The sequence below is a fragment of the Lissotriton vulgaris genome, chromosome 5 (assembly GCF_964263255.1).
Source record: "Lissotriton vulgaris chromosome 5, aLisVul1.2, whole genome shotgun sequence".
NCBI classification, from domain to species: domain Eukaryota; kingdom Metazoa; phylum Chordata; class Amphibia; order Caudata; family Salamandridae; genus Lissotriton; species Lissotriton vulgaris.
Window position 1 is genome coordinate 1,599,362,486 of NC_141693.1, and position 13,655 is coordinate 1,599,376,140.

Genomic DNA, 13,655 nt, shown 5'->3' on the forward strand with positions numbered 1-13,655 from the left:
GTACCCATGTGTTATTGAGATGAAGCACAGCCGTCTGAAACTGAACTCAGACAAAACAGAAGTCCTCATCCTAGGCACCTCCCCCTCCGCCTGGGACGACTCTTGGTGGCCAGAGGCCCTTGGAAAAGCACCCATCCCGACGGACCACGCACGGAACCTGGGCGTCATCCTGGATTCCTCACTTTCGATGAACAGACAAGTCAACGCCGTTTCTTCATCTTGTTTCAACATTCTTCGCATGCTCAAAAAAACATTTCGCTGGATCCCCACCGAAACTAGAAAAACAGTCACCCACGCTCTGGTCACGAGCCGACTGGACTACGGAAACACCCTCTACGCCGGTACCACCGCAAAACTCCAGAAAAAACTCCAGCGCATCCAGAACGCTTCAGCCAGGCTCATATTAGACATCCCGCGTAAAGAACACATCTCTGGTCACCTGAAAAACCTCCACTGGCTCCCCGTCAATAAGAGGATTACCTTCCGGCTCCTTACCCACGCACACAAAGCACTCTACGAAACCGGACCTGAATGCCTCAACACACGACTGTCCTTCTACACCCCCCCCCCGCCAGCTACGATCCTCCAACCAAGCCCTTGCCACTGTACCTCGAATCAACAAAACCACCATGGGAGGTAGATCCTTCTCCTACCTGGCAGCTAAAACCTGGAACTCACTTCCCACTCACCTTCGCCTTACTCAGAACCACCTAGCATTCAGAAAGCAACTTAAAACGTGGATATTTGACAAGTAATTCCCCATCCTTCTTCAAGCGCCTTGAGAACATCTGGGTATGTAGCGCGCTATATAAATTTATTGACTTGACTTGACTTGACTTGTGGTATAATTAAATGAGTTGGATTGGAGTTTCTAGTTGTATAAATTGATTGTGTGGTGTGGAGTTAATTTGTGTAGTGGAATTCTATGGCAGGACAGGAGGCTCAGATTATGCTTTCTCGATTTCTTTACTACCAACAGCATCCAATAGGAACATAGTAAAGAAAAAAGCAAACTACAACTCCCATGAGCCCTTAGGCAACCATAGAGACTACATGCTATATAAACAACCATAGAGGACAACACTTTCTCTTTCTTTGCTGCTTCGCAGCCAGTTAAGTCATTTTTCTGCATTACTTATTACTACTTGCATGTTTTGTATGTTGCATTGTTCATTATCGAACGTTGTTGTACGCCGCTTTTCAGCTGCATACCTTGCTTATTACCGCTTCACCGTGTGGCTCGTTGCCTCTAGCGTTTTTTTCACTTCGGCGTTTTGTGGTTCGGTTTGTTCATTCCTGAGAGCGCGTGTCGCCTCTCTTCCCATACGGGAGCTTTGTGCCCATGTTTTCATCCTTGGTGGAGCGGGACCGGGGCTCGGAGGCTCGCGCGCTGGTGTCGCGCGTTGCTCCCCTTCCGGAGTGTCAGGCGAGCCTCCGCGCATGCGCGTTGGCATTGTTTACGCTCCGTGTGTGACACGGAGCCCGGACACGCTTAGAGGCAGCGTTTGTTGTTGTGCCTCAGCCCACTGCCTGCCGGAGAGCCCCTCAAGACGCCCTTTACCTCAAGCAAGGGTTTAGGGCTGGATAATTACTAGAGGCGTTGCCTAGGGTGACTGTTTCTGCAAGCCTGTCCCTCCACTCTCAAATTTGTTGTTTATTTGGTCGAGTTTGTTGCTCTGCCTATTTGGCTTGCTTGGGGCTGTCACTCCCCCTGACAGGGTCGCTTGCTTTACGCTTAGACCTTTATTTATTATTTTAGTGGACTTATTTGTATATATATATATTTTCCTCAGTGGTGTGCACTGTCTTTTTTCTTCCGCCATGGCTGAATATGAGGACACTGAGGAATATTATTACGATGAGGAGCCTGAAGAGTCATTTGAATATGACTTGGTCGATGCCCTTGACCAAGGGGTCCAGCATTCGGTCAATACAGCGCTAGTCCGCGCTATAGGACCTCTGAAGCGCCATTTGACCGATTACGCTCAGCAACAGGGCTGGATTCCGTCCTCTTCTACTAAGCACTCCTCTAAGTCGCCTAAAAATCCTCATAAGTCTGACTTTATGAAATTAGCTAAGTCCTTGTCTGCCCCTACTGTGTCTAAAAAATCCCATCCCCCTCCCCCGGACACGGAGGACACCTCCTCCTCTTCGTCTTCAGGTCCCTCTGGCCCCCCCCTGCTAAAAAATCTCGCAAAGAACATTTTGTTGACGCCTCCTCACATCCACCGGTCCTGACCTTTGAGCCAACGGATATAATCCATCCCAATTCCAAAACTTGGTTCCCTGCACCAGAGGTTGCTGATTACATCCAGGCACACATCTGTGAACCCTTCGATCAGGAGGTGCGCTCTCGGTTACGGTCCGAGTGCCCTCGCCCGGAGTTGGCGGATAAGTTAGCTGACACTCCGGAGGTCGATCCGACTATTTTGACCTACCTCAAAAAATTCACTAAGGATCCAAAAAAGGGGATTGATCGCTCTTGGCGCCTGTGTCAGGATAAGTTGCTTGATCTTCTTGGCCCCCTGACGAAGATCCTGGATTTAGGTTATCAAGCTCAGGGGTCGGCATCTGGCATCGACCCGGATGAGCTTATTGGTTGGGCCCAACGGGCTATCTGTCTTCTGGGGAACGCGAACTGTGCCCTTTCCACCGAAAGTAGACGTTCCATCTTGTTGAAAATGGATCCCCGGTTGTCTGAACTTGCAACGTCTGAGTCGGGTCCCCTGGCTCAGGGTCTACTGTTTGGTCAACCGTTTTTAAAGGAGTTGACAAAGTTTGTGGCGACCTTTAGTGGCCTTGACAAGGCGCAATCTTCCTTGCGCAGGGCGTTCCGCCCCGTTTTTGCCAGGGCCGGACGATCTGGGGGACGTTCGGTCGGCCGAGGTTCTGGTCAGCAGCGTGGCCAACAGTCCCACCAGGGAGGGGGCGAACAACGTCAACAACAACAGTCTTCCTATTCAGGTTCCAAGACGACCTTCTACCCCTCCCGTAAAGGTCGTGGTCAAGGCAACAAAGGAGGCTACGGTGGAAACCAGGGAGGTCGCCAAGATTTCTCCTCTACAGGTGAGCTTGATTCCTTACAACAGTGTTGTTCTGGTGGGCAGGGTGCAATTTTTTCTAGAGAATTGGCGCACGATCTCAAACGATGCATGGATATTGCAGACAGTTCAAGGGTACCACATCAAATTTTATCACCCACCCCTTCAAGGTCCCGTCCCTTCTCCCCTTGTTTTTTCCCAACGATATCGAGAGGTGATCTCCAAGGAAATCGATTCTCTTCTACTCAAAGGGGCCATTGTGCGAACGTCCCTGCATCCACAGGGGTTCGTCAGCAATGTGTTTCTGGTGGAGAAGAAAGGGGGAGGTTCTCGCCTTGTGCTCAATCTCAAGGAGTTCAACAACGGGGTGGTCTATCGCCACTTAAAGATGGAGGGCATCCATCTTCTCAGGGATCTTCTTCGCAAGGGCGACTGGATGGTTCGCCTGGATTTGAAGGACGCTTACTTGTCCGTTCCCATCTTTCCGCCTCATCGCCGCTTTCTTCAGTTCCACTGGTCGGGGGAGTGGTTCGAGTACACGGTTCTCCCGTTTGGCCTCTCGTCCGCTCCGTGGTGCTTCACGAAGCTCCTGAGACCAGTTATGGAATCGCTGCGAGCGCGCGGGGTGCGTCTGATCGTGTATCTGGACGACATTCTGTTGATGGCCCAGTGTCCGCTTAAACTACGTTCTCATTTAACATGGACAATCGATCTGCTGCAGTCTCTCGGGTTTCTAGTGAATCCTCAAAAGTCTCATTTACATCCCACTCAGTCGATCGAGTTTCTGGGTTTCCTTGTAGACTCGGTATCTTGCCAGCTTCTCTTGCCTGCCCAGAAAGTCAGGTCTATCAAGAGGGAATTGAAGTTACTGTTGTCCGCACCGAATGTTTCTTTGCGGTCGATCGCTCGGATTGTCGGACTATTGGCCTCATCCATTCAAGCGATCTTTCCAGGTCCCTTACATTATCGGGCCCTGCAACGTCTCAAGATCCGGCACTTGCAGAAGGGTCTTCGTTATTCCGACCTTGTTCCTCTGTCGCAGGACGCGAAGTCGGAGATGCTGTGGTGGCTCCATCACATGGAGGCTTGGAACGGGAAAGCCCTGTTCGGCTCGACTCCGGATTTAGTGTTGGAGTCGGACGCGAGTCTTTGGGGCTGGGGAGCCCGTTGCGGAGACGTGACAACGGGCGGCTGTTGGTCACAGGACGAACTAGCCCTTCACATCAACTGTCTGGAGCTTCTAGCGGGATCTTTTGCGATCCGCAGCCTTGCTCCTCAGGCCACCAGCTGTTGCATTTTGCTCTGCATGGACAACATCTCAGCGGTGAGGTATGTGAACAAACTGGGGGGAACGCGGTTGAGACTGTTAGCAGAGATTGCGAAGGATTTCTGGCACTTCTGCCTTCGGAAGAAGATCACTCTTATTGCAGAGTATCTCCCAGGTCGCCAGAATCAAGTGGCCGACTGGAACTCTCGCCATCTGCTGGATTTCAGCGACTGGCGTCTTCACCCCCGTGTATTTCGGACTCTGTCTCGCCTTTGGGGTCGACCTTGGATTGATCTATTCGCCTCTCGCCTCAATGCTCAACTGCCCAGGTTTTACAGTTGGCGTCCGGATCCGGAGGTTTTTGCAACGGATGCCTTTCTCCAGACTTGGCCTCCTCAGCTTTGCTATGCTTTTCCCCCGTTCTCGATGATTCCCCGAGTCTTGGCCAGAACGAAGCAGTTTCAATCGGATTGCTCCTCTTTGGAGGGCTCAAGCGTGGTTTCCGGACCTTCTGGAAATGAGTTGCTCGACCCCGTTCCTGCTTCCAACAAAGTGGAACCTGTTGTTGGATCCTCTGCTCCATCCACATCCTCTAGTTCTGTCTGGCCAACTCCGACTGGTGACGTGGCGTCTTTCGGGGAACGCTGGAAAATCCCTGGCTTATCTGGAGACGCTGAGAGATTTATCAATGAGGCTTGGGCCCCCAACACGCGAAAGCGTTATGCGTCAGCTTGGCGACGATGGTGTCATTGGTGTTCTGAACGAGACATGGATCCCGCTTCAGCGGATGTCGCTTTAGTTGTTAATTTTCTTGCTTCCATCGCTTCTTCTGGTTCTGCTTACAGGACGGTCAATTCTTTTCGCTCCGCTATATCTGCGGGCCATGATTTTGTCGACGGGAAGCCTGTTGGAGAACATCATCTAATCTCTAAATTGCTTCGTGGTGTTCGGATGGCTAAGCCGCCATGTCCGAAATATGTGGCTCTTTGGGATGTCTCCGTGGTCTTACGTTTTCTGGAAGCTTGGCCTCCCAACGCTTCACTGTCTCGTAAGCAATTGTCTGCGAAATTGACGATGCTCTTATGTTTGGTATCTTGTAAGCGTATTTCGGATGTTCGCGCATTTGATCTCGCGGGCCGTTCTTTTTCCCCGGAGGGGGTTACTTTTACGGTTTCCCGACGCACCAAGACTAATCTATCTACTGTCACTTATCCAGCTTTCCCTCAGAACCCACAATTATGTGTGGTCCAGTGCATAAAGGATTATGAGGTGAGTACTGCTCCTTTTCGTCAGGATTTGTCTGGACAGTTGTTGATTGCTTTGCAAAAGCCTTTTAAGCCTGTGGCTCCAGCTACCCTTGCTCGCTGGGTGCGTTGGCTTATGTCTGAAGCAGGAATTGATGTCTCCATTTTTGGAGCTCATTCCGCGCGAGGTGCCATGGCCTCTAAGGCTTTCCATGTTGGTGTGAGTTTGCAGGACATTGTGAAGACGGCTGATTGGTCTTCTGATACTGTGTTTAAAACGTATTATTTCAAGCCCATTGTGGATATTGCATCTGTTGTGGTGGACCAGCTTTGAACAAGCATAATCTGAGCCTCCTGTCCTGCCATAGAATTAAAAATTTGCAAACATTTGTGACAAGAATTTTCAATTCTATTAAGGACACGGAGGCGAGGATTATCCCACCCAATTGTATTCTACTGCATTGTTTATGTTGCATCTTTGCTTTGCTATGATCTGCAATGTTTCTTGCATTGATTTTTTCCCCACCCTATTTGATGCTACCTTTCCAGGGTTTTGGAGTTGTGTATTACGGCTCTGTTTTTCTTTCAGGTTCGGACCAGAAGTGATCCTTCGTCATGGTCTCTCCTGCAGTGTTTCCGCCACTTTGGATATTGGATCTGCTGTGTTTCCTGATGCGGCCTCTTCGTCCTTGGATGGTTGCGTGTCTCCTGTTGGCCCTTTTGCAGTTGCCTTCGGCTCTTTTCCTTCATGATGGGCGGCGGTATTTCTCCAATGACTTTTGACTGTTTACAATTTCCTGGACAAAGAAAGAGGAAGTGTTGTCCTCTATGGTTGTTTATATAGCATGTAGTCTCTATGGTTGCCTAAGGGCTCATGGGAGTTGTAGTTTGCTTTTTTATTTACTATGTTCCTATTGGCTGCTGTTGGTAGTAAAGAAATCGAGAAAGCATAATCCTCGCCTCCGTGTCCTTAATAGAATTGAAAATTCTTGTCACGAATGTTTGCAAATTTTTAATTATGTGGCATGGTAAGCAGTGGAAATATGTGGATAGGAATTATGTGGTATTGAGTGTGCTGGAATTATGTGGAGTGAGAGTGTGTGTTAGGGAGTGTATTTGTGTAGAATGGTATTTTGTGTTGCGGAGTGGTAAGTGGTGGAGTTTAATTATGTGGTGTGCTGCTGATTTTTGTGGCATGATGTGGAATTCTGTGGTGTGTTCAGCAAAAAAATCCAGAGTGACCCTGGAGAAGCACAATGCAGCATTAAATGTCCGAACACACTAAACTAGAACTGCACCTTTTTTTTATTACCTGAAATAACAAATTCTATTCCCAAATTAATGGAATAAAAACTGCACACACATGGCATGATTATATAATATCCATATGTATGAATGCACTGCAATATTGTTAATAGTGAGAAGCACCCTACTAACTCAAGCATATTAAATTAGCATTGCATATGGACTCCACACGAGCTGGTACTAATATGAAAGAGTACAATATCTCAAATTGGTTAGCACCAAATGAGAATAGCATGACTAACTGTAGGAGGCTGGCTAAGTATATGGTGCACACTAATGTAAGTGTAGCACCCTGCACTAATCCAGACAACCCTTATGGTGATTTTAGTGGTCTTATAAATCCATAAAAAGATCTCTAAGTGGTAGCTGTGAAAAGCAGCCTTCAGGCTTAGTCCAGAAGGAGTGTAAAACAGCTAGTTTTACCAGATCTTAATCTTATTGGCATAGGTTAGGTAAAAAAGAACCACACAGTGTATTTATAAAAATAGGTATTTATTATAAGACACTTACTAACACATAACAATATGTCCTACATGGAGATATAACACAATGCACATAATACTTTGCAAATAAAAGGAGGTAAGTAGCATAAATACACAAAGGTCTCCAGGGGAAGACCAAACCCTATACTAAAATAGTGGGATGAGTACCACGACCCAAGTCAGGACTGTACCCAGAAGACATAGAAGTGATGGGGACCCAAGGAACGACCCAAGTTAAGTACCCAGGAACCCCATCGAGGCCATGTGGGATGACGGCCGCATGCTCAATTCAAGTCAATGGGTAAGTCACAATTGCAATTTTTAAGAAGAAGGACCCTTCCCAGTGGCCCAGAAGACACCCCATGGAAGATAGAAGGTTGGAGAGCCACCCCACCCGTGTCTACCCAAGAAACCAGGATACCTACACCATGGAAGCCAGGTGCATAGGTGTGAAGCTGCGTTGGAAACGGCTGTCAAACTCATTGGAGGACTTCAGTAAGATGCCGCTGGCAAAGAAGGTAAAAGTGTCTAGTGGAACCCAGAGGTGGATTCAAGATGAGACGTACCTGCAAGCAGAGGGGGCAGAGTCTATGCCACTCAGGAGTGACCAGGAGGCACGGAAGACGAATGCCCATTGATGTCGGGTGATGCAAAGAGTTGACGACCATGGAGCTGCAGCTGTGTGGACCAGGCATGGTTGTGGAAGACCAGGAGCCATTCACGAGCTGCCCCACGTTGGATATTGAGAGTTGAGGGGTCGGTGTCTGTCAGGAGCATCAACAAGCCTTTGCAACTGCAAACAATGTGGCAAGCGAAAAGGGTGCAGTGTCAGGACCAGCAAGGTCCAAGTGACTAACCACGCAGAAGTAAGTTGTAGCAGACCCCGAGCAAGCAGGGGATCCCACTGGAGTCAAAGAAGACCCTCAATAGGACCCACGAGCCAGAGGCATAGGAGCCGCAAGTGGACGGCGAGCAGCTCACTAAATGATGAAGGCCTATAGTGCAAGGGATGCAGTGCAGGCGAGGATCTTGGCTGCAGGAGAAGCTTGAGGTTGGAGATTCTTTGAGCCCAAAGATCTCTGAGTAAGAGAGCCAACAAGCCATGGCAATGGCAAGTCGACGTGTGCACAGGGGATCTATTCTGGCGGTTCCCAAGAAGGATACTGGCCTCAAACTTGGTTAGAAGACAGGGCAGGCCTCGAGGGAGTTGCAGAACCACCACATGGGGTGCTGAGCCTTTTGGAGTCCGTGGGAGCCCAGCAGCAGCAGACCGGTCAGCTTTGTTGCAGTGCGTGCATATGCAGGGAAGTGACTCCTTCACTTCAAGGGAGATTCCTTCAGGTGTCTTTGATGTCCGCAGACCATGGAAGGATCTTGTATGGAGCACAAGCACCGATGTTGCAGTAGACGAGCAGGACAAATAGACCAGGAGCAGCAGGAGTCTTTCCAGTTGCAGTCTCTGCGCCCAGAGCAGAGTCCAGTGAAGTCCAGAGTACCCAGACGGTCATAGATGAAGTGGTATCTGATCTGAATCTTGTCCCACGACAAATGTAGGGACCCACCCACAGGTAAGCCCTTAAGTACCCTAAGGAAGGGGTTGGGATGATCCAGGGGTCCCTCCCAGAGGAGGGGTCGGACAGTGGGTAGGATACTCCCATGTCCTTTGTCCAGTTTCACGCCAGAGCAGGAGCCAAATGCTCCCTGAACTGGTTTGAACTTGAGTATGCAAGGAGGGCACCAAATGTGCCCTTCAAGCAGCCACCGTGGAACTGGCCCAACAGACTAAACCCTGTCTGGGAGGTTGTTACACCTCCCTGTGACAAGATATCGATTGTTCTGCCTTCCCTTGCTCGAGCTTGGCTCAGCACCAGGAGGGCTGAATCATGGCTCTATTCGGCTGCAGCCTCAGCTTCCTGTGAGGTTCTGGTACCCAGGAGCACCGAGGGCCTCCCAGAGGAGCTTTACAGTGCATGGAATCATACCTCCTGGTATGATTCCAACATGCTTGATACCAAACATGACAGGGTTCATTACAGCCAGTTTAGAGATGGTCATCGCGTAATGACACATGGCCATCTAAATGTCGTAATGGCTGATGCACTTACAGCCTGGGAGAATGGACTCCGAAGGTTGTAGGGGTGTCCCGCTCATGCAGGGACACCCTCACACTTAGAACAGAGCACCCTGCCCTCAGGATTAAAAGGCCTAACTTAGGGGTGACTTATAGGTTTTAAGTGCAGTGACCTCAGATATAAATAAACTTATTTATTTTGTAAGTGGTGCTACCACCAGCTTACACAAGCTGCAATAGCAGGCCTGTATTCACAGTTTGAGTGGTCTCGCTTGGGTGGCATAATATATGTGTGGGAAGGTGGATACCTGACTATGGTTACACCAGATTTTGTGCCTTGTGTTTAGCTGGTTTTCGACTTAGTTGGGCTGGGATCCTGCTAATCAGAGCCCCAGGCTATCTGCTCTCACTGTAAAATGGACTCCATGTACTTTAGGTAAATCTCCAATTGGACATTGGGTCACCTTATGAGCCCCTGTATAGTGTACCTTATGTACCCAGGGCATAGGTGCATCCAAGGCCTACCAGGCCTGCAGCATGTATTATGCTACACCTGGCTGGCCATGCAAACTGACACCACTGGCTGATCACTCAGCTGGGGCAAGGTCGTGTAATCACCCCTTGCGTAGGTATAGTATTCCTATACCTACCATTATATATAGACACATATGCACCTATAAGTCACTCCTATGGCAGGCCTTAACAATCCTGAAGGCACAGTGCTTGGTTTTATGTGAGATGAGGCTCTAGCATGAGCTGAGCCTGTCTGCAGCTTTCTGAACCATGTCCTTATAGCTGTTCTATGATATAGCCATACCATATACTCTCAAGTGCATTGTAATCCTCGCGGTTGAATGCCAGCTTTGGTTTGGCTTTATCAAAACATGTTGTGTAAGGTGTCATCCGCTTTGGAATACTACCCCCTCGCCAGTTCTGGCGACGGGGGTAGCATTCCACCCTTCTAGAGAGAGAAGACATGTTGTTCTTACTAATCCCGGTTAAAGTTAACCAGAGCCTGCTGCTGCCACAGACACAAGTCTAACCTCCTGCTGCTGGGAGTCTTTCCAGCGAGGGAGGCTTGGACAATAGGTATCCTGTCTTGAGAGGTGCTAGCACCACACCAGACAGGCCATAGTGTAGGGAGGGCTGAATGAAATGAGACACTGCCTGGGGCACACAAGGTGTCCCATGCATAGTCCAGTTCAAACCAGTGTTGGGGCACTCCAGCCCCAGCTCTGGCGCGAAACTGGACAAAGGGAAAATAGGACATAGGAGGGACTTAGCAGGTAATCCAGCCCCTACATTTGGTATATATGTAGGAGCTGAGTCCCAAGACTTTAGATTTGATCCTGACTGAAACTTGAAACGAAACTCTGGACCTTCGACATTCTACTCGACATAGAAGACTGAAGAATCTCCCTTGTGGTCAAGGAGTGACCACCCGGCACAAGCAGGCACCATCAAGCGACCAACGGTTTGCTTTGTCGACGCTCCCGCCGGAGCACGAGCACAGAGCCTGACAAGACCCGGACTTCCAGACTTCCAGCAGCCCGATACACAGTCACAGCAGAGCTGAGACGTGGAGGCGACGAGAGACGTGGGACCGGCCATCTTGGAAAGCCAGCTAATTGCTTTCTGTGCAACTTCTGAGGCACCCTTGAAATTGTGCATTGGGGATTGAGAAGCCCCAGCCCCGAGCACCAACTGCACCGAAGATCAGCTCTCCACACTCCACGAGTTCTGCGCGGGGCCCTTCTGCATTTTCCTGCTTGACGCGTCTGTCCAGTCACTTGCCCGTTGGTTGGTAGCCTCTGAGACGACGAAACCTTGAATCTACACCGCTGGTCTGGTTGCTCCAGACTGTCCCTTGCTCCCCTGTAAAGGAGAAGCCCATCAGACCTTGCTGGTCTGATCAAGAAGCCGTCTTCGATCCCTGCGTGAGTTGCCTTTGCCAAGGCTTGGTGACTCTAATCCGGAAGCCGACACCGCCGACAGCGAGAGCCTTCGTGGGACAGTCCGTATCCAGCGCCTGGTCGTCGTCGACACCTCCTGGCCACGTGGCTGCAGAGACAAGCTTCACAACATCACCTGATTGCTTTGCGACATCGCCTGGTTCCTTCCTGGTTACTGGCTAGTGACCCAGACTCGGTCCCCTCTGCTTTCAGGAACTCTTCATCCTCGATCCGCTCTTGGATCCACCAGGACACTTCCCTCCTGGTCGCCAGCAGGACCTTTCTCCAAGGCTCCATAGGATTCAGCAACGAAACCCGACACACTTTGACACCTATGCACCCGCTTCCTGTGGGTGAGGTAACGCGAGTACTTCGGTGCTCCTGTGGGTATTTACTATCCTAGTGTCTAACTTTCAAGTAGCTTTCTCCTTGTCCATCCGGAAATGATCTAAAAGAACTAGTTTCCAATTCTTTTGTTCCCATTCTAACTCTATGGCAACTTGCGTGTGTGTAAAGACACTGCACGCGTTTCCCGTGGGCCTCCTGCTCCCTATCCTTTGGTAGTACAGCATAGCCCCAGCGATTCCCCAGGCCCTAGGCCTATCCTTTGTTCGCGACGTGGTTCATATACCACTATTTTAGTATATGGTTCGAAGTGCCCCTAGGGCATTACTGTATTTTGTGCAACTTATTGTATGTTGATTAAGTATCTTGTTATGTGCTTGTGCCTCTGACCTCATAAAGAGTTCAGAGGATTAATTTAGAAATAAATACATATATATTTTCTATATATAACCTGTGTGGTGTCCTTTCATTTGGTATTAAAGGGATTGCATATGGTAAAACAGCTGGCTTAATCTTTATATGTCCATCAGTTGCACTCTTATTATTCCACTTTTTTCATATGTTTGAAAAATTCCTTAACTTTGTGCGACTCCCTCTGTAAGTGTTTTGTCTCGGAACACTGTCCAATAAATCAACCTAGATGAGGGCAGGAGTACTACTCTCGGTTTAGAGGTGTGCACACTTTTACTTGGACCAAAGACGGTCCTATTCTTCAATTCTTCATCACTCAATGAAAAAATCCATAAGAAATCTTTTTCTGAAGCATCTTTCAATGAAATATTTTTTATTTTAATGATCTTTTCTCATTAAAACTCATTTTTCAAATGTTTGCAGATTTCATTATATAACGCATTTCACATCAACTCAATGCATTTCGGGTACAGATGGACCCTTCGTCAGGGGTCACTATGGAAAGAACAAAAAAACAATTTTGAGCCCAAAGCTATGTTCACAAGTGTATATAAACCAATTCCACGGTCCAAATCACTACATAAATTATTATTAATAATAATAATAATAATAATAATAATAATAATAATAATAATAATAATAATAATAATAATAATAATAATAAATATTTTATTGCAAAAGATTACATAAAACAAACGTGATTACCCGTCATTAATTCAAAAAATCTTAGTTGTGAATATCTACATATCCATGTGTTCAATGCATGATGTAACAATAGCACTCCAAAGTCACACTCCCAGCCTGACTCTAAAAATCTTACTAACAAAAACCCTTTCAAAAATCTGAAAAACAATCTGTTATGCATTTATAAGTTTATCGAACATTTACAAGTCGGAACGACTCGCGTTCCGTGTCAGTTACTTACGGAAATGCACACTCACGTACCGCTTCTCTTTTCCACCAATGTCTGTCTAGCTACGATAACGTACAAGATTCTAGCTTTTATTTACATACTCATTGGTTGGCTCTGCGGTCACGTGACCGCGGAAGTTCAAAAAATAAGAAACTATTGCGAGCGGGTAATTAACATTTTCGTATCATACAAACAAACAAATGTTGACCCAATATTAACGATAGCTTAACTGTCTTTAAAGAAAACTGTAGTATATCAACATAATACGACAAATGACTCAAATCACCGTGATAATATGTCAGCCATGTTGGAATGGGATGTAACCAGGGTACACAATGCGTATTCTTAAGATCGATGACATGTTGATCATAACGTTAGGATGTAACCTCGGGTCAACACTGTTAACCAAGGCTAATACAGGACTAACAAAATAACTTTCTGATGGTTTATAAAAAACATGCTAATTCCAGTCTGTCATTGAGCCCGTACGGCTGAAGGCTCCCCATCTTTTTTATCCAAAAATATTCTGCTCTGAGTCTCATTTTGTGAGTGTCCATATCTGGGCGTGTTTCCACCACTTCTAATATGGTGAAGCGTAACTGAGAAATGTTATGTCCAGTTTCT

General features: G+C 47.9%; 2 protein-coding genes across 2 annotated transcripts in view; one reads left to right on the forward strand and one right to left on the reverse strand.

Moving 5' to 3' along the window:
- Positions 1 to 13,655, reverse strand: part of NEDD8 (NEDD8 ubiquitin like modifier) — a 145,117-nt gene that overhangs the window by 48,136 nt on the left and 83,326 nt on the right. The gene's annotated exons all lie outside the window — the stretch shown is intronic.
- The window catches only part of GMPR2 (guanosine monophosphate reductase 2), a 320,471-nt gene that overhangs the window by 944 nt on the left and 305,872 nt on the right, over positions 1 to 13,655 (forward strand). The window contains exon 2 of the mRNA XM_086923734.1: positions 11,576 to 11,745. The gene's annotated coding sequence lies outside the window, so the exon portion shown is untranslated. The remainder of the gene's footprint in view (positions 1 to 11,575; positions 11,746 to 13,655) is intronic.